Genomic DNA, 12021 nt, shown 5'->3' on the forward strand with positions numbered 1-12021 from the left:
ACTATCCTTGCTCTTGATTTTACTTGCCCTAGCACATCCCCCACTCTTCTCCTACATTTGTCCCTTCTGTTGCATGAGTTGGACACGTCCCTTTTAACAAAGTTCTACACCATGTGCTGCGGTGCATCTATCTCCTGCTACAGCGTGTGGCACATAGAGGAAAATCCTTACTATGCTTACATGTTCTGCTTTAGAATTCCACTCTTTTACTTATATCTATTCATATAACATTCCAATAGGTCAAAATAATACTTCATTATTAAAAATTCTAATCCCAAATTGAACCACTAATTCATCTACTAATCAATTATTAATGTAGGATTAGAAATTCGGGATGTTACATAAGCACATAAAACCTTAATTTGGTTAATGAAGTCAACAACCCCGAAATGTGATTTTTATTTTATAACTCAAATCAAATTGAATTTTTTAAAAATAATTTTATATTCATTCTTTTGGGCAAAAAAACACATGAAACACAACATTAATCCAATTTTTCATAAAAAGTGCAATTTTGGACCAAAATACCCCTAGTAATTTTGCCCCTTAGACCATTTTCTTGCTCTTGACACTATGAATGTGCCAAATGGCCTAAGGGGAAAAATTGAGCACTAGGGGTATTTTGGTTACCATTTTTTTATTTTTGACACCATAAATGCACTAAAATGGAGAATAAAACATGTAAAATGGGTCCTAAATGAATGAATAAAGTATGTACAATATGAATCTTATCACCTATACTAGCATATGGACACTTGACTGTATTAGAAAATTAAACATGACATTATAACATTAACTTTAAGTAGCATTTAACTTGGAATCACATGGCTTTAAGAGAGACTTCTCTCTCAACCCATAACCTCATTCAAATTCTCTTGCATGCCTTTTAAGCTTGTCATGCTCTAGGTGATCAAATTGGGTATCATTCATTAATAGCCACAATCCAATAACACATAAGCCATATATATACATTCTTTAACATAGATAAAGCTTGAGAAATCATAAATTTGCCCTCTTGCTCTTGGCCAAGTATATGTTCCTGAGGCCTCTTGGAGCTCTCAGGGGACTCATACATTCATTTATATGCATTACATAAATTTCAAAGCCATAGAAAGATAAACTTTAACCTTAAGTTAATGCTAGCATATGTCATGTACTAATCTCTTATACTTGATGAACTTACTTGCACAAATTCCCTAGGCCTCTAGGATACCATTCATAAGGTTGCATAACTTAACTTTACTGTAGAACCTTTATGACTCGAAATCCTTAGATCATTGGCCTTAAAGGAAACTTAACTTTATCTTGACTTCTTTGGCCCATCAAGACTAGCTTTAGGTGGTAGAAAGTTCCTTTAACATTCAAGCTTAGTATAGGCCCAATTTTGGAACATAAAGCCCATTAATTTTGGAGTTGTATATTCTCAAGTTTTTCCCCAGTTAATTTATATTCCAGAATTAGACATGAACTTTGAAAAATCATAACTAATTCTAGACAAATATTTTTGGCATGGTTTTATCTCAAATTAAACTTTGAGAAGTCCTCTTTAATGGAAAAATAATTTCCAAGAGACACTATGAACTATAGATAACTCATAAACTCAAGAATTACACTATTCCAGATTTGCCCATACATTTTCCATATTTCAAACCCCAATTTTGAAAATTAATAATGTACTCATTAAAAATCATATGAGCCCGATTTTGGTGTCCAATTAAACCCCTTGGACTCAGTTATATTTTAAAAATAAAAATTAGAAAATCTATTATGCATATATTTCTAGATTCACACACAAAATTCATCATCACAAAATCTCTTCTTGACACTTCCATATTTTTAGCCTTAAATTATAAAATTAATAACTAATTTTGTACATCCTTGATTTTGGTAAAACAGGACTCATTTTAAATATTAACGTGTCCTATGTTATTATCCCAAATTTTGTGGTCAAATTCAAAATACAAATGTCTAAAACCACCACACAATAAGGAAAACTTGAATCTAGATAGTGATGAACTTGTGTTTAAATCTCATAGATTAACTTAGGGTTTGAATCTTATACATGCTCTTGCACACTTCCAGCCATAAATAAAAACATGAATGAACATTGAACAGTAGCTTCAAGGTTCCCAAAACTTCATACAAGTCCAAAAAATAAACTAAAAATTCGGATAAAATAATACCCAAGACAAAACCCACATGCAAGCTTCTAATCTTGTGGTTTCCCTCAAGATTCTCAACATGCAATGTCATATACAACTTAAACACACACATCTTTGCCAATTCTAGCCTCTAAACCCATGTTAAACATGAAGGATAAAGATATTGAGCTAACAAAACTCACATGCAAGCTTGGAAACTAAGAGGAAATGGAAGAAAGCTTGAGAAAATCCATGCTTACCTTTGATTCTTGGTTTGGATCACCATTTTCTCCTTCTTCCTCTTCCCCTTCTCTCTGTAAACTTGTATAACTTCTCCTCTTCTCTCTCAAGAGTTGCTTGATGAAATTGTAAATGGGTGGAGAAAGAGTTGTCTTCACTTTAAGACAAGACAACTTCCTTAAGAAGACTCATTAATGACAAGCTTGTAATTTATAGCTTGCATGGTGTCTTCTTTTAATCCTTCTTCCCACATGCCTTTACATAATTCAAATATGAATTTTAGATCATCTTTACTCATGTGATGACAAGTGGCATGATCTTGTGTTAGGTGTGAGGCCCACTTTGACTTTTTGGCATATTTTCAACTATTAGGTCGACTATCATCTTTTACTAGATTCATTAGGAATTGTGCTTACCATTAAGAACTAGGAATTTGCTTATAATAACAGTTATCAAGCTACTATTCAAATGGCTCCATACGAGTCACTATATGGCAAATAGTGCATAGCTCCTATTAGATGGTTTGATGTGGGTGGTGCTAAACTTTTAGGACTAGATCTAGTACAATATACTATTTATTTTTCCATACTCATGCATATAGATACTTATCTATTGGCACAGTAAAACTATGCTAGTGTAAGTCTCTATCGAAATATTTGACTACCTTGTAAAATATGTCCTTGATTTATGTACATTAAAATAATATTTATTTCTCCATACTCATGTGCATAGATGCTTATCTCTTAGCACAGTAAAACATGCATTAAATTCTCTTTTCTCATGTCTCGTTAATTTCTTACCTCATAAACCGTGCACTCTAAATTTACTCATCTTTATGTGTACTAGAGGCTTCTCAAGAAGAGTACAGTTGCTTGTAACTCTCATTATGGTACATAATGTCATACTTATGTACCTTTGTGCATTACTCTGATGCAAGAAATGTTAAATGTTACACCTATTTTTGAAAGAAAAGTAACTTTTTACACTTAGGTGTCTAATTTGTGATTGGACAATCAGATCATGTCCAAACTTTTTTCATTATATGTTTTATCTTAAAAGCTTCATTTGGGCCCTTGAATCACTCAGATCAGACTCTGTGTGTGAAAATAGCACATGGTGGAAGTTCGTATTAGATTGTTATCAGTGTAGTAGAATTTGATACATGCATTGTAATGTATGGTGGCAAGCCGCGGAACATGGCACAAAGCAAAACTACATGGCTCTATACCACATCATGTAATGGATGTGGTACATGCCGTGGTGCTTGGCATGTTTTTTAGAAAAGTATTGTTTTTTCTTCTTGTGTGTGGGTATGGTGTCTGCACTTCCATAAGCCATTGTTATTGAACTTTGAATGTATGTTTAACATATTTTTAAATGAAGTCAAGATCCTACATTTTAAAAACAAATTAAGGGCTTATATATGTATTTGTATTGTGATTGTGCTGTGACGTATGGTTGGTGTAAGTAAAGTTTGGGTTGAATTGTGAGACTTTACAATTTGCAACTTAACTTGTTTTCTAGATGTTGAGGGAGCAACAACTTTATGCTAAATTAGTGGAATGTGAATTCTAGCTTGATAAAGTCACTTTCTTAGGACATGTTTCAAAGATGTTATCTAGGTGGATCCAAGCAAAGTAGAGGCAATACAGAATTGGCAACAACCCACAACAGTCATTGAAATTCACAGTTTCTTAGGTCTTGCAGGATATTATCATCATTTTATCAAGAATTTCTCCATAATAGCTTCCCTACTAACAAGATTGACTCAAAATAATGTACAATTTGAAGGGGATGACATGTGTAAAGGTTAGTTTTCAAAAGTTAAAGGAATGTTTAATTTTTGTACTAGTTTTATGCTTACCATCAAGCACCAGGGGATATGTAGTTTATTGCGATGCTTCTTGTATGGGTCTGGATTATGTTTTAATGCAACATATGTAATCATCCCCTATATCTACTCAATATAGGAGAAGATTAACTAAATCACCACATCACACTAATCAATAATTAAATATTGTTTGAAAAGCTTTGGCTAAAAACTTGATTTTCAAAAATCACGAAAGTCATACCATATTAGAGCATCATACAACGGAAAGTAAAGTTGCATTCACATTACTCATTGCATGCCTTAAAAACTATAAAATTAGGTTGGAAAATGGGCCATGCATTGCAACATGTGATACGTGCACTGCAACGTGTGGCACAGAGCCACACGTCCAAACTTTGTATATCATGTGCTGCAGCATGATACATTATGTATTGTGGCATGTTAGTTCGAATTTTCTGCTATCATTTGACAGTAAAAATGATAAACTTTTGGCATGCACCATTTTCACATACAACGTCCGATTGGAGTGATTCAAGCACCCACATGAAGCTTATCTCATAAGCTAGAAAATGAGATAGGTTTAGATACGATGTAATGATCTGATTAAAATTTAGACACTTGAGTGTAAAAAGTCACTTTTTAAAAAAAAATTTACACACCTAAGCGCTCAAATCGATTCCTTTCTCTCATTAAACCACACAAGGCCTTAAACTAAATCCAAAAGGACCTAACACACCTAATTCACTGCACTATATCACATAGATACTCATATATTGAAATTTCACCCTTAATGGCCAATTTCCACGTTTCTTAACTTTTCACAATTTAACACATTTCAGCACAACTTGGCTCTTTTCTCAACAAAATCACATCTATTCAAATTAACCACATTCATAACATATTCACAATTCAATATTGGCCTCAAATAACTCATTTCATCATAATTTCACACATGGGCTAAGATTCACTAACATTCATGACATTTACCATAATTTCTTACTCTTAACCATTCACAATCATTCAAAATATGCATGTAATCCTTATGACAACTTATATACACAAAAATTCACACTAGATTAGTTCATTACACAAACTTCGAGTTCATACAGCTTCAACAACTCTAAGCCAGGCTTGACTCTTTCCCTTGCCCTGATCACTACTTTGTCTTATAAAATGTAATCATGGGGGTGAGATAAAAATCTCAATAATAGAATAACTCATTCATATTGACTATCACATGCAACTATATAAAAGTAAAGCATATGTACTGTTAAACATAACATATATCATAAGTTTTATTTAAATCACATCAATGTCATTTCACCTCTTTACACCAATTTTCCACCACTTTACTAACACAAGCAATATATAGCATGATCACTACTGACCGAACCTCTAAATCACCCCGACATGAAAGTATAAGCTAGCCTTAGACTAATGTACACTCTCAACTGTAACATCCTGAATTTCTTAATCCTAAGTTTAGAGGTTAATCAAAGGTGAAGTGGAAGTTAGTGTGGGATTAGAGATTCAGATGATAAATTAGTATTTTGACTTGTTTATGTGTTATGTGAGCATATACGTGCAATAGGAGTGCATTTCGAGTCAAACCAAGTATGCGTGGTGAAAATAAATCTCATTGTACCATACAGCACGGCTTGTTCTGTATGCACCATAGCACATGGACTAGAAATTGCCTTCATAAGTCGTGAAAGTTTAAAAATTTTAGAGAGTAAAATTGGGAAACACATGAGATAGAGAGAGAAGGGTAGAAAAGTTAAGTCAAGCTATTTTGGAGCAGTAGAAGGTGATTCGAATGATAACTTGTCAGGTAAGCTATATATAACTCTTACCTTTCATTCTACATAAATTTCTCTAAAAATAAGTTATAAAAATTGAATCGATGGAATTTGAGGGGTTTAATTCTTACCTAATAGTAATAAAAAGGTTCTTGGGAGTTAAATTAGAGCTTTACGACTGGTTTAGAGCTAAACAGTAGAGCTTTGAACTAGTAGGCTTAATTTTAGCTCTTAGAGAGAGAAAGTTAGGGCAAAAATTTAATTTGAGTAAAATAAGATTGGTTGAGGTGATGTAAAGTAGTAATTGAGTAATTATGGACTTAGAATGGATAGATGGAAAGGAGTTTATAGATAAAAATAGCCTTAAGTAGTATCGAGTGTTTTAAACTGAGCATGTTTTTATAGCATCGAGTGATTATTGTGTGTGAAATGACTTTCAGTTGAAATAACCATTGAAATGTTTTTTTGTAATGTAAAGTATTATTTATATATATTATGTGTAAGAAAGTGTGAAATAGTAAATAGGAACCTTAATGGTTTGGGAAAGCATGATCATAGGGGTGGAAGTTCAACCAAGAGTAGGAGACCATAAAGACCATATAGAAAGGTTTCCTTAGTACCCATTAGGGTGCGGTGTTGGAAACAATTCTCCTTAGTATCATGTAAGGTGTGGTGTTGGAGAAGATCTCTTTAATGCCTATTAAGGCACGGTGTTGGAGATGAGAGAATCCTTAGTATCTTTGCGATGTGGTGTTAGAGTCAACGATATCCCATTGTGTGTATTGGAGGAAACCATAGTTTGTATTGTATGTTAGAACATCTTTGCCGGGTGATTCTACCACTGCAGGTGAGCTCAAGGCCAATAAGAGTATACATTAGTCCAAGATGAACCTATGGTTTCGTGTCGGGGTGATTTGGAGGTTCAGTTGGTAAAGATCATGCTAGCATGTTATGTGATATGATGAGATATTGCTTGAGATACCATGAAATGCTATATGATTGATGAAAAGTTGAGAATGAAATGAGATATGTGATATAAATACTATTACGAGGTTTTAATGATATACTATGTTTACTTTCATATTGTTGCATGTAATAGTCAATAAGAGTGAGTTATTCTGTTACTGAGATTTTTATCTCACCCTTATGGTTACATGTTTTCAGGACCAGGAAGTGACCAGGGCAAGGGAAGAGAGTCTGGTCCGACTTGAGTTGTGAAGCCGTGCACTCTGAGTTTATGTAATGAACTAAACTGAGATTGTATGTATATGTGTAAATGAGTTGCCATAGGATTGCATGCATGTTTTGAATAGAGATTTGTAAAATCAATCTTAATTATATGTATGTGTGTTGAATGAGACAAAAAAGGGCTATGATTTAAGTATATTTTGTTGAAATCATTGTTTGCGTTAGTGAATCTTAAGCCAAAGGACAAATATGATGAAATGAGCAATTTAGGGGTTAAGATTATATTATGAATATGAATATGGTTGAATGTGATGAGAAGTAGCCAAGTGGGCTAAGTTATGCTAAGAAATGGCAAAGTGTGTAAAGTTAGTGAATTGTTGGAAATTGGCCGTAAAAGGATCAAATTTCCATATATGAGTATGATTATGATTAATTGTGGTCAATCAGGTGTATTAGATCCTTTTAGAATTGGTTCAAAGCCTAGTGTGGTCTAATGAGAGTAAGGGATCAATTTGAGCACTTGGGTGTGCAAATTTTTTTTAAAAAAGTGACTTTTTGCACCTGAGTGTCCAAATTTTGATCAGACAATTAGATCGTTCCAAACTTATCTTGTTAGTTAGTATACGAGGTAAGCATTATGTGGGCGCATGAATCACTCTAATCAGATGTCGTATGTGAAAACAACGCACACCAAAAGTTTGACATTTTTGCTGTCAAAATGACAACAGAAATTTGGATAGGCGTGCCGCGGTGCATGGTGACACATGCCACGATACACGGCATAGAAAGTGTGAGTGTGTGGCTTTATGCCACATACAATGGCGTACGGACTACACGCTATGGCACACGGACCATTTCTCAATGTTATTTTGTGATGAATTGCATGCCATTGGGATATGAATACTGGTGGGTTATGTGATAAGGATTGTCGTTTGCCTTCAAAATTAAACTAAAGCTAACCCTAATGCAATATAGGGCTAACCTTAGGTCATCTCCCAAGGAATGGTCTTAGTCTAATTGAAAGTTATCTAGTGGAATAAATCACCTAAATTTAAGGAGTTTAGTTACCTAACTAATTATCTAGTGAATTAAACTAGAAAACTAAACCTAATTATGAATGGAATGGACTTCCTTTTAAATGTAGGGACCCTAGGGTATATTGTTAATGGAAGATTCCTAGCCTTTAATTATGGCAGCTCACTCAACTCCTCTTCCTTGGCTGAGAAATGCATTTACTTAAGACAACTATCTCAAGTATCCTAGCTTCACTAATTCAATTTCCTAAGTACTATTACAAGCCCCTTAGGTAACCTCACTAGCTTTGCTCAAGAATTAACCAAGTGTTTAGTTAAAATTAATTCACAATTTTCACTGGCCAAAGCTGTACCTAAGCTCAAAACTATGAAAACTCAAGCAATTCATCAAGTGTTCACCACACAATTACATGCTAGGCTAACACAAGACATTCACCAAATGAAATCACATATTACAATGCAAAATCACTAACTGGCAGAAATTTCTAGCAACAAAAGGAAGTGAAATTCAAGTTAACAATCTTGTTTCAACACTAACAATTACAACCAACCATGAAACTAAAGTCAAATTGAACTACAATCAACAATAGTTATAGTATTCTAATAGAATTGAAACAAGATGAAGAAATAGTTGAGCTTAGCTAAATAAAGACTTCAAAAATCCACTTCCATCAACTCTCCCCTAGGATTCTATGGAGACTCTAGCTAGAAAACATCCAGAGCACTTTACTTCCTCCATGAACACAACTAGGCCATGGCACATGCTTCATGCTTCTTGATGGATTGAGCTTCAAATCTCCTTCTAGTTGCTTGGGGTTGGTTTAGCCTTGAGAGAGGAGAAGAATGGTGGAAGAATTGAGTAGATTTGATGGTGAAAAGTGGGAGAAATGGTGGCTGGACGTGCTGTATTATAGAGAGAAGGAGGAGAAAATGAAGAATACCAAGAACAAGAAAGAGAAAATGTGGAAGATGAATGAATGAGCGTTGGATCTGATTTTGGGCTAAATGGACGTGCTCCCCCTTGTTTCCCATCAGCTTAAGGCTTAATTAAAAAATAACAAAAGAAATTAAAATGGAAATGGGAGCCTTGTCACACTTGCAAGGTGGCAACCTCCTATTAGTTTGTAGATAAGTTCAATGTGTATGTAATTTCTCATGTGTCATCCACATCATTTAAACTGATTTAATATCCTAAAAATAGCATAAATCACGTGCAAATGCTTAGCCATTGACCTCAAGGAGTATTGACTTCAATTGCCCAATTGATGCACAAGTCACATGCCACCTATGTCACATAAATCACATAATTCAATTAAATGGCATGTGATATAATAAAATCTAATTAATGTCCATAATTAAATTTATAACTATAAGGGATAATTTATTAAATTAATCAATTTTCAAACTACAAAAATTATATAAAAATTTCTACACAAAGGCAAACCAAAAATTAGGTCAAACTAAGACACTTAAAAAAGTGTTGACTTTTTTATTTAATTACTCCCAAACTAAAATGAATTTTAAAAATTTAATTTCACCACTCATCAACTGGACATAAAATTCACTTTTTCAATTTTTTCTTGTATATTTTCTCAAAAATTCATTTTTTGGACCAAACTGCTCCTAGTGCACTGAACCTAGAAACTTGGGCAAAATTTGAAATCTAATGCAATGTGTGCACTTGAAGGTGATAAATCATTAACAAAAGGGTCCTAATTGACATATAAAAGTGGGTAATGAATGTGTTCTATCATTATGTCTACTACGTATTAGAGGAGTGTATAATTTGTTTCTACTATATATTTCTCTAATTATATTGTGAATTGAATGATTTTGTAAAATAAGTCTTCGGCCAAAGCTTTTGAAATGAAATTTGATTATTATAATTGATGTAAGGCTAGTAACACCATAATCTTCTCATATATTGAGTAGATATAGGGAAGGTTACACATTGGCCTTGAGCTCACCTTTAATAGTAGAATCACTTGGTCAAAGGTATCTTATCTGATTTTCAGACTATAGTTTCCCCCTAATACACACAATGGTGTGTAGTTGACTCCAACACTATATCACGCAAACACTAAGGAGTCCCAAATCTGAAACACCATATGTCAATAGGTATTAAGGAGATCATCTCCAACACCACACCTCAAAAGGCACTAAGGAGGTATAATTCTCTAACACCACACCCCATTGGGCACTAAGGACAATATGCCATATGGTCTTATCACCACCTCTCTACTCGGGTGAACTCCTACCTCTATGATCATGCTTTCTGAATCATTCACAGGTTCCTAATCACTACTTTACTCATATCTATACATGTACACATTTTCACATCAAATTACATAAATTTCATTACTTATTTAACTAAAATCGCTTTTTATGCAATAAACATTCAATGCTACAAAACATGCTTAATTCAAAACTATTTCATGCATTACATAGCAAACTCACATAGTTACAATAAATAGTCAAACAAAGGAAGTTATTTAGTTACCTTAACCCTTTGTCACTAGATAGGTTACCCATGGATTTCAACCACCACTACAGCTTATCACAAGCTCCCTTTCTCAACTCACACGCTTGATATGTCAACCTAAACACATTTGGCACAATTTAGACATTTGGTCCAATTTGACCAAAAGTACATACTTACTACTTGTGGCTATATTTAGCCATCTACTCTTTTTCATTTATCCATTCTAAGTCCATTACTACTCAATTACCACTTTACATCACCTCAACTGGTCTCATTTGATCGAACCTCAATTTTCACCCTAAAATCTCTTTGAATTAGGCCAAATCGAGCCTATGGGTTTAAAGCTCTATTGTTCAGCTCTAAGCCAGTCATAAAGCTATAATTTAACTCTTGAGAACCTTTTTTATTACTATTGGGTAAGAATCAAACCCCTAAAATTTTTCTGATTCAATTTCTCTATAACTTGTATTCAAAGAAATTTAGGTAGAATGGAAGGTAAGGATTATACGTAGCTTACTCGCTAAGTTACTAATCAAAAGCACCTTTCAATAACCTGAAATGGCTCATCCTAGCACATCAGCCCCTCTCTTCTTCTCCCTTTCATGTGTTTTCAATTTCTCTCTTTGAAATTTCTAAAATTTTACGACTTAAGGAGTCACTTTCTGGTGCATGCACTACAATGCATGCAGCATAAGTCACAACTCGTTAGACAATGAGAAGATTCTTACCACACACACTTGCTTTAACTTGAAACATGACCCTTCCACCCATATCTATTCATTTAACATCCCAATGAGTCAAATCATCACATAACCATTCCAACTCTCTAATCCCATACTAATTACCACTTTACCCTCAGTTAATACCTAATCATGGGATTAAGAAATTTAGGATATTACAATATGGGTGAGTTATTGCTTATGCCTTTAGGAAACTTAAAAAGCACAAGCAAAAGTACCCAACTCATGAGTTAGGAATGGTAACAGCTATGTTTGCATTGAAAATTTGACGCCATTACATTTATGGTGACACTAATTAGATTTTAACTGATAACAAGAGCCTTAAGTATATTTTTGAGTAGAAGGATCTTAACCTTAGACAAAGAAGATGGATGGAGTTGTTTAAGGATTATGATTGTATAATTCTTTACCATCCTAGCAAGGAAAATATTGTGGCTAATGTTTTAAGTAGCAAATCTATGCATAGCTTGGTATAGATGACTTTGGCAAGAAGGCCTTTAGTAAAAGAAATTCATAATCTTGAGCAAAGTATATTGAAGTTTGAGCTTATTGATAAGGGAGAATTT

The sequence above is a fragment of the Prosopis cineraria genome, unplaced genomic scaffold (assembly GCF_029017545.1).
Source record: "Prosopis cineraria cultivar Desert tree isolate PC_DT_omini unplaced genomic scaffold, ASM2901754v1 PC13, whole genome shotgun sequence".
NCBI classification, from domain to species: Eukaryota; Viridiplantae; Streptophyta; class Magnoliopsida; order Fabales; family Fabaceae; genus Prosopis; species Prosopis cineraria.